This window comes from Peromyscus maniculatus, chromosome 16, assembly GCF_049852395.1.
Source record: "Peromyscus maniculatus bairdii isolate BWxNUB_F1_BW_parent chromosome 16, HU_Pman_BW_mat_3.1, whole genome shotgun sequence".
In the NCBI taxonomy this organism is placed as follows: domain Eukaryota; kingdom Metazoa; phylum Chordata; class Mammalia; order Rodentia; family Cricetidae; genus Peromyscus; species Peromyscus maniculatus.
In genome coordinates this window covers 55,065,902-55,076,355 of record NC_134867.1, presented here as the reverse complement: position 1 = coordinate 55,076,355, position 10,454 = coordinate 55,065,902, and positions in this window count along the sequence as shown.

The window sequence follows — 10,454 nt, the reverse complement described above, 5'->3', positions numbered from 1 at the left end:
TGCTTGGCTGAGTCAGAGCCCAAGAAAGGATGACAGTCTATGATTGGACACACTCTGAACACTGGAGTTCTGTTTGAACCATGGGCTTGGCTTATCCTCAGTTTATCTCCCCCGCCTGCCAAATTCCCTCATCAATTATAGATGAAAACAAAAGAAATCTGAGCCTGGTTCCCAGTCCTGGAGGCTGTTACCACTTTGCTACTCCTCTCTGTCTTACAGTGGTACCCCAAACTCATTTTTATGTTTTAAAAAAAGGAATAATGTGGAAAGGCAAAAGGGAAAAGAAACCAGGAAGCCGATAAAGGAAGTAATGAGTGGCTGTTGATCTGCGCTCCTTTGTTTGGTTCGCTACGCACTGTGTGCATAGCGGTCAAGAATCTGGGCATGCGTAGTTTCAACCACGCTGATAGGACGCTCAGCTCAGCTATTGCGGATGCCGAGGTCCCTCTGTTGACTCTGGAAGGGCTTTTGTAAATGGTGACTGCCTATAAATCAGTTTAACTACCTGTGCCACTGGATTGGGGCAGGGCTGTGGCCGTACTTTTTATATGGTAACTTTTTCTGTCCTTTCCTTGCTAGAGGGTTTCATTTGTGCCCCGTCACCTGTTAGGCGGAACCAGATGACTTGGAGTGTATTTGACCATATTTCACGGGTAAAACCCACAGTTTAAACAATGCAGCCTAATAAATTACAAATGCCCCAAGACAGAAATAATATTATTTTATTTTATTTTCTCCCCAGCAAAACTCAAGCCTGTTCTTCGTTCTGTATTCCAGGTGCACTTTGTACTGATTATTTCCATGGACTCTTTACCTCCACTGGACCCCTGGTGAGGACCTGAGGACCCCCCCCCCCCCCAGGTCTGATATTATTAGTTTCCGGATTCGCCACTGTTAATCTCTACTAACCAGGGAAGGCAAGGGTGACATTATGACACAGCTTGCTTCCACGGGCTCTGTGCTTATGGACATGCCAAAAAGCAGCAAGAGTCAGCTGATATTTACGCCGGTGGCCATGTCAGAGGAGCAGTAGGTGGCAATTGAAGTTCAAGGTGCCAGCCCCCCCAGGAGGAAACTCTGATGGGTCAGTCTTAGACAGGCAAGGCCCTGAGACCACAGACCACAGACCACAGAGTGTCTTTTGCTTCTGCTGTTTGTCCCTGCCATTTCCCTCTAGTATCCAGCATGGTGTGAATCGGTGTGGGGAGATCCCCACTGCCTGTGATGTAGTGTGTTTATCTCATGGAAACATCCTGTTCTACTGGACATTATCTGTGGATGGTCACGAAGATGATTCCCTGGGCTTACTGTCTAGTTGATAATAATCATGATAGCTTATGCAGAGTTTTGGTGAATAAAAGTAAAACAAGGACGTGTCATACAGCTAGAACCCATGAGTTTCTATTGAGGAGCCATATAGATTGTGGCTTACTTAGGTTAATGATTAAGAAAAACAACTGAGTCCCAGTAGCCCAGCTGGCTTAAATTCTTTTAATCTTAATGCTGGGAGATGTGTTCACAGGTTACAGAGTGCATCATAGCTGAAACAAAGCTTTGAAAATAACTTAAAGTTAGACTAGGATGTTTTTGTCAAATAGCTCTGAGGTGAAAAACCCAAGAAGATAATCTAAAGTTTTAGAAAGGCATATAGTTGAGTGAGGAACTCATTAAGGTCAAGGAACAAGAACAAAGCAGTCCAATTATTACTAGCTGACACATTTTTCTTGCTAGGATTGGTTGATAACCAAAGGTGATGAATAATTCCTTACACCCATTTCTGCCCTCAATCTCCTGATATAAAAAGAACTATTGATGCGTGAGTATGCACCCTAAAGATTTAAAGTAGAGCTGATTGATTCTTTTTCATATATAAAAGTTTAGATTTGTGATTGCTTTATGATTCCTCATAAGATTACCTTTCAAGATAAGTAATAAAGTAACTGGCCCTTTCTTTGTAGCTGCAAAATGCAGCCTGCCAGTAAAAGACCAGACCAAGAAGAATACCTTGCTTGCCTACATCGTTAATCTATATATAACAAGTTGCTTGGGTATAAATGTATGTAGGGTCTTAGGATAATTTGGTTTTCACCCGTAATACATAAAATGTTTAATCATGTAAGGGATATGGAAACATGCTGTTTTTTACTGTTTGTTTTGTATTCATTGTAATCATTCACTTGAAAAACGGAATGTAACCACATCATAATTTTCATATTGCCTGAAAGATTTTGCTGGGGGTATATAAGCTATAAGGGAAAGAATAGAGATAGAGTTAGAGAGAGTTAAAATGAGTTAGAAGGAAAACATCTGGAATGAGAGAAGGGATAGAGAATGCAAAGGAAGAATAAAGAAAAGGTTTGAAGGAAACCATCAAGAGAGTATGCTAGTGTCTATTTCCCTAACCTCCCACAGATAGAAAAGTCTTAGTTATATGCCAAAACCATGGATTCATTTCGAGCCCTGGGCTATCTGGAGGCTGGTCTCCCAGGCAACAATACATTTAGATCAGGAATTAGAAGGACCTTTAAGAAGGAACTAAAGCCAAGACCTTCCAAGGCTTAACTTTCCCTTTTACTCCTCAGGCACTTAAGTGAATGGAAGAAGATTTAGGCTAATGGTCTTTCAAGTACTGCACTTTACTTCAAGGTGTGACTTGCCATTTTCAGAATTCTGTTATTAAAAGAATGCAGAGGATGCGGGCCCCGAGGGAGCGTTTGGTGGTTTGAATTGACAACATAAATGCAAATGCCCGGGTGTGAGATTTGCTGTGTGTATTAGTTCTAACGAGGAACTAGTTACATTTAGTTCATGTGTTTTCCTTAAATCCTTGGCCTAACACTTGCAGATTCACCCTTGATCTGAATCTTGATGTAGGGTAATCTGGACCCAAGAGATACAAGTATACACACAAACACTAAGTTTTAGGGCTGGTGAGGTAGATGAGTGGGTGAAGGCACTTGCTACACAAACCTGACAATAAAGATGGAAGGAGCCGGGCAGTGGTGGCGCACACCTTTAATCCCAGCACTCGGGAGGCAGAGCCAGGCGGATCTCTGTGAGTTCGAGGCCAGCCTGGTCTACAGAGCGGAGTTTCAGGACAGGCTCCAAATCTACACAGAGAAACCCTGTCTTGAAAAACCAAAAGAAGAAGGAGGAGGAGGAGGAGGAGAAGAAGAAGAACAACAACAACAACAACAAGAGGAACAACAAGAACAACAACAAGAAGAACAAGAAGAACAAGAAGGAAAGAAAAAAGGTGGAAGGAGACACCAACTCCAAAAAGTTACCCTCTGACCTCCATATGTCCCCACCCCCCCCACACAAGTACTTGTGCACACATGTACAACACATACACACACAATTAAAAAAACAAACAAACAAACCCAAGGCTTGTTCCTGGGAACAACAAACTACACCGTTGAAGTTTTCTAAGACTGAAAGTTTAGTTTTAACAGAATGGCCTCTGCTCCTTGCTACATTGGACTCTGAATAGGGCTAATCGACTTCCTGGTTATAAGTAAATAATCAGAAATTCTGTACCTGTGAACCTTACACTCTAAAGGGTGATAAATACCAGAAGAGGCTAAGCTATGATGCAATCCAATGAAGAAAAAGAAAATGAAAAGGAAGACAATTAAATAGACTCACTTGCAAATCGTGTTTAAAGATGTTGATTATTGCCAGGGCTCCACTTAGTTGTTTTTCCCCAATTCATCCTTTGTAGTGTTGTTATCAAAAGCACTCTTGTAGAATTAGCTGAGAATGGAGATGACGCCTCCCTCATTTCATGGGGACTGAGATTGAATTCTATTCTGGGCAGTGGAAAATCGTGCGTGCTAATCAGAACGCTGTGCTGCTCTTTTCCTGCGTGGAGAATGTTCTTCTCGAGCTTTGCTGGAAGCTCTGTTCTCACCCTGGGAGTCTGCCTTCCCCTGGACTTCGCACCTGTGGTTCTTGGCTTCTGCTCTGGTGGGTTCGTGAGGCAGCTAAAGAAATCTTATGATTTCTCCAGTTTGAGCCTTGTAGGTGACATCCATGCCATCCATTGGGGGGTGTTTCTAGGATGGGGGAAATTTCCTGGGCAATTGTAAGGATATACAAACAATGCATTCCATTGAGCTTGTTATTTGCAAGCTCTTGATATGTTTGGAACTAGGTAGGGAGATGTAAATATACTTGGCAAGAGGACTTGGAAGAGAATTGGCAATGACTGATAGCTTTCCTAAGGGCTGGGGAAGACCCCCTTTTGTTGGACTTTTCTGTTGTTTTGTGTTCCACTAATTTCTACTCTTTATTTTCTCCTTTCTTCTACTTCCTTTGGTGACAAGAGTCACCTTCTCTTCCTCTTCCTCCTTTTGGACTCGTGTTTGGCTCATGCTCTGACAAATGGTTTCAAAATGTCGGTTCCCCCCCACACACACACATCGAAAGTTTATATTTTCCTCGTTCAGAGTCCACATGGGTGTTCCAAGTTGGGTGACACTCCAGAGTGGCCTTTCTCTAACAAGGGGGGTGGTGTGCTTGGGATGCTTCTTTTGGTTTCCCTGATTTGGAGCTATGAGGTTATCCTGCCATCTCCAAGGTTGGCTTGGGGATGGGCTGTGGGAAAGGTCACGCAATCCCCCTGGCTCAGCAATGAGTGTCACTAGTGGACCTGCACAGAAGGACGAGAAAGGGATGTTGGTAAGATCAACGGTGTCTTCCATATTTCTCTACTTGAATACTTACTTCGTAATACATATTTTTAAAAATAATAGCCAAGATTCTACATTTTCCTTGAACTGTTAACTTTTGGCGTATTTCCCAAGGTGATATTTTCACTATCATTCCAATCTAACTAATCTTTTTTTTTTGAGGGGGGGGATGCATTGAGACAGGGTTTCTCTGTGTACCCCTGGCTATTCTGGAACTCCCTCTGCAGACCAGGCTGGCCTCAAATTCAGAGGTCTCCCTGCCTCTGCCTCCCAAGTGCCGGGATTAAAGGTGTGTGCCACCACTGTTTAGCTCAATCTAACTGATCTTAAATTCCTGTTACTATTTATTCTTGGATTCACATACCATTTCAAAGTTGATATATTCTTATTACCCTGGTATAGGGAAGGATTTTTACATACATTCATGCATATGGATGTGTATGTATTATGATAAAATGGATTGCTTCATTCAACTACCCTAAAGTGAGGAACCTCTTTGCATCAAAAGCTACCTTAAGAAAATGGGATGAAGCCAGACAGGCAGAGGCAGGCAGATCTCTGTGGGTTTGAGGTCAGCCTGGGCTACAGAGCAAGTTCCAGCACAGCCAGGGCTACCCAGAGAAACCCTGTCTTGAAAAACAAAACAAAACAAAAAAGATGAAAGCTACAAATTAGGGGAAAAATAGAAATCTTAAGGGTTAGCATCAGGAATATAGAAGAAATTCTTCCAAATAACCAAGCAAGAGGATAACAAATCAACATAAAAGCATCCAGAAAAGCATTTAATAAAATGGCCTGGAGAGAGACCACAGGGAAATGCTGGTTACCGTTAATTACCCAACTGATTTACCACAGTCACTTGGAATCCCTTTGGGGATGTACTGGGAGAGCATTGAGACCTGGTATGCAGATATGCAGTTAAATTATCATTCAATAACCTTATACCAGATGGTCCAGCCACTGCATTCCTAAGAGTACATGTGTTGGAAAATACAATGCAAACTATCTGAGATAGAAATGCTAATCTATGAAGAAATTATTTATTTGTTTACTTATTTTTATGTGTATGGGTGTTTACCCACATTTAAGTCTGTGCACCATGTGTGTGCAGTACCTGTGGAGGCCATAAGAGGGCATAGAACCTCTTGGAACTGGAATGACAGATGGTTTTGAGTTGCCATGTAGGTGCTGAGAATTGAACTCAGGTCCTCTGTAAGAGCAGCCAGTGCTCTTAACCATTCACATCTCTCTAACCCCAGATAATCTGCAAACTGGTCTCCTAAAAAGAAAATGGCATTCTTGCAATGCCTTTTGGGTGCTGGTAATGGCCCAGTTTCCTGGGACAATCCAGTCCAATCATGCATAAAGCTTAGACCCCACTTTGCTGCTGCCAGGGGTGAGAAAGGCTGAGACTTCCCCACCATGGATGCTGACCTATCAGCGTCTGCTCTGCACCCAGCTGAGAATGTACTCTCTAATCATACCAGGAGAGAGGCAGGAGCTCCTAAATTACCCTGATTAAAATCTCTTTGGGGTTTAGATAACTCTTGGATTCTGAGGTCAGGCTTCCATCAGATTTCCATTTAGTGCTTTTGATGAAGCTGACACCAGGGACCTTCATTGTTTCTGCTGCTTCTTCTACTCAGGCTGTCTGAAAGGTTCATTTCTTCTGTGGTCCGTCTTAGCATGCAGTGTCCACAACACATGGTCTCCAGGAGCTTTGTGCTCTTTGGCCATTCACCTTAGTTTGTACAGCACAAACCAGTGTCCACCAACAAAGGAAGGTTTACATTGTGGTATATTCTTAATGAAATATTCTACACCAGAGGGAAAGGAATGCCGTTATACACCAAAGGGATGAATTGTGTTCACAGGAAAAGTAAGCATCAGAAGGTGATATACTACAACATCCTTTAAACATTCAAAACTGACAAATAGATTATTTATATATGGCATATTAATGAAAGGCTACCCTTAGTAGGAAGGTTATGTTTGCTGAGGATGCAGCAAAGGGAGGGGTCCGCAGGAACATAACAAGCAATTGCATCACACACACCAACCTCTGAAAGCTGAACCAGCACCAGGGACAAAGCCACTGATGCTCTATTTTGAAGATTCAACCCCAGGGCAGCTTGGGTGAGAAATGAAGAGAAACAAAAGAACAGACAGAGTGAAACAGTGTGTTATGAGCTGAGTTGAACACAGATGTCTTACCCAATCACTCTGAATGAAGCTGTGCTTGGAAATCAGGTCTTTAAAGGGGTACTTAAGTCAAAATAAAGTCATCATTGTTCGCTCAATCCAATGAAATGATTGCTCTTGTAAGAAGAGTGCATTGGAGCACAGCTGTGTGTGTGTATGGAGTAGAGGCCGTGTGAAGACAAATGGGGGCACTAAACACATGGAGACAGGAGACCCCGGAACACCGGAACCCCACAGATACCTAGATCCACTTCTAACTGTCAACAAATCAATTTCTTCAGCTAAGTTACCCAGTCTGTGGGACTGCGTCATGGTAGCCTAAACACCTTAATACATAAGGTAATACATAGTTTTGTTGGCTACCACTTCAAAACAAACCTTGCAGAGACTCAACTGTGTCCCACCGAGTGAGACTTCTGTGAAACATTACAGAGTGGTCGATGGGATTGACATTGGAGGGGAAGGGTTGTATTCTCTGGATGTTTCCCTTGCCTGACCTCCCACTGGTGAGTTTTTCCAAGGGAACTTAACATCCGTATACTTATACATGCTGCTTAGCTGCTGTAATGGCTTCTCAATGCCAGTGGCTGTGCCCAGTAATGTAGCCTTTTATCCAAGCCCACTAATGACAGAAGACATTAGAAACTCTAGATGCACAGGTAACTGGCATGGCTTCACAGTTAACTGTCGTTATTTTTTTTTTTAACTCTTTGCTTTTTGGGGGCCCCACCACCCAGCTCCCAAATAATCACATGGAGACTTATTCTTTCTTATGGCTACCTGACCTTAGCTTGGCTTGTGTCTAGCCAGTTTTCCTTAAATTATCCCATTTATCTTTTGCCGCTAGGCTTTTATCTTTCTTTGTTCTATACACCTTTCTTTACTTCTTACTCTATGGCTTGCTGTGTAGCTGGGTGGCTGCCCCTGGAGTTCCCTCTACTTTTCTCACTCTTTGATCTCTGTTCTTCTCCTTCTATTTATTTTCTCTGCCTGGCAGCCCCGCCTATCCCTGTCCTGCCTAGCTATTGGCTGTTCAACTCTTTATTAGACCATCAGGTGTTTTAGACAGGCAAAGTAACACAGCTTCACAGAGTTAAACAAGTACAACATAAAAGGATGCAACACATCTTTGCATCATTAGACAAACACCCCACAGCATAAACAAATGTAACTCTATGGTTAGTGCTGGGATTAAAGGCATTTGTCACCAAGCTTGGCTCTGTTCCCTACTGTGGCCTCGAACTCACAGAGATCCAGACACATCCCTGCCTCCCAAGTGATAAGATTAAAGGTGTGTGCTATCATTGCCTGACTTCTATGTTTACTTATAGTGGCTGGCTTTTTCCTCTGATCCTCAGATAAATTTTATTGAAGGACACAGTATATTGGGGAGCATAATACATCACCATAGTATTCTTATTCATATTTTCTTTCTGTTTTGGGGTGTTACTCCATATGAGAATGTTTTCCAAATTTTCTTTGTGGATAGTTTAGTTTTAGAGATTAAAATGCAACTGACTCTTAAAAAGAGATTTATTTTTATTTTATAGTTGTGTATGTTTGTCTGCATGTATGTCTGTGTACCACATGTACGCTCTGGTGCCTACAAAGGTCAAAAAGAGGGCTTTGGATCCCTGAAACTGTAGTTAAAGATGGTTGTGAGACACTATGTGGGTGCTGGGAACCAAACCCAGGTCCTCTGGAAGAGCAGCCAGTGCTGTTCTGTTTGTTTGTTTTTTAACCAAACTTTTCATTTCTTGCATTTGGAGTACTCTTCAATGACATCCTTAGCCTGAGATTCTTTGCTGTCACCCTTGACCACTACCAAAGTGCAAACAAATACTTTACATGGTTTTCCCTTCAATCAGTTTTGTAGAGGCCTATCCATTCTGTTGGTCTCTTGTCCTCAACTTTAATTAGGTTGATCTGGTGCTCAGCACAAAGTATCTCCACCAACTTGACATACCTAGGCTCATCACACACAAAGATGGGCGTGGCGCCTGTCTAAGGCTTTGGCAGCTTTGAGAAGACCCTGTGCTAGATGATCGTGGATGAGGGGTGGCCCTCAGTACCTCTGGTAAAGCAGTGTTAATGTCAGTCACAACTTCAGCAGCAAGTGTTTTCCTGGGCCACAGCAGTGGATGGCAGGTGAAGCCAACTCTCCCTGCCCACTCCCACCCCCCTTTTTCTTCTTCCGAGACAGGGTTTCTCTGTGTAGTTTGGGTGCCTGTCCTGGATCTCACTCTGTAGACCAGGCTGGCCTCGAACTCACAGAGATCCGCCTGGCTCTGCCTCCCGAGTGCTGGGATTAAAGGCATGCGCCACCAGCGCCCAGCGGAAGCCATCTCTTGACTGCAGCGGGGCCTCTGCTTCTGTGCAGCTGGGCAGGAGGAAGGAGCAAGTGCTCTCCAGCTGTATAGCCATCTGCCCAGCCCCAGCAGCTCTTAATGTGAATTTTGTATCCTGAAGCGTTTCCCTGTTCATTTCTAGTCTTTGTGTATTTTTAAAAAATGAATAATTAGGGTTCTATATCCTATGCTAGCAAGGAAAGGCAATTCTACAATTGATAAGATATCACAAAAGACTACAAAAAATTATTTAGATATCAAGAAAGAAGGATATCATGGAGACCTCATATTTCCCGATTTCAAAAATAATATTATAAAGTTAAAGTAGTAGAACAATATGCATGAACATGAAAACAGACATATGGATCGATGGTACAGAATAGAAAGCCCAGAAGTAAATCCACATGTGTGTGATCAACTGATCTACAGTTAGAATGCCAAGAATATACAATGGAGAGGGACCGTCTTTTTAATAAATTGTGTCAGGAAAACGAGATAACCACACAGAAAAGAGAGTACTGAACCCTTGTCTACACCAACAAAAAGAGACAACTGAAATTGGATTAAAGACATAAATGTGAGAACTGCAGAACTCCAAGAAGAAAATATAGAGGAAAGACTTCTTGACATTGATCTTGGCAGTGATTTCACGGACATGACAGCAACGGCAAGACCCTGAAAGTAAGTGGAATTCCACCAACTAAAACGCCTGTGAACATCAATGCAAATAACAGGTAACTTATGGAACAGGAGAAACAATATTCCCCAAAAGGGTTTACTATCTAAAATACATAGGAAACCTTAGTACCTCAATAGCAAGCAAACTGGCTTAAAAATGGGCTAAGGACATGAGTAGACATTTCTCCATGACCAATAGTGTAGCAGGAAATCTTAGAGAGTCTTATTAATAAAATCAAACCTGGGGCCAGTTATTGGGGTGAAATGATGGATGGTCAGAGAGACAGAACAAGCCACAGCTAACCTCACCTGGCCAACTTCTCAGCTGATCCTGTTTCCTCAGACTGGAAGCCTCTGTGTCCTCATACCCAAATGACTCTCAGCTGAACTGTGCTGCTAGAAGCCAAATGCTTCTAGTTTCTGGTCCTCACGCCTTATATACCTTTCTGCTTTCTACCACCGCTACCTGGGATTAAAGGCTTGATTTCTGGGATTAAAGGCGTGTGTCACCATGCCTGGCCGTTTCCAATGT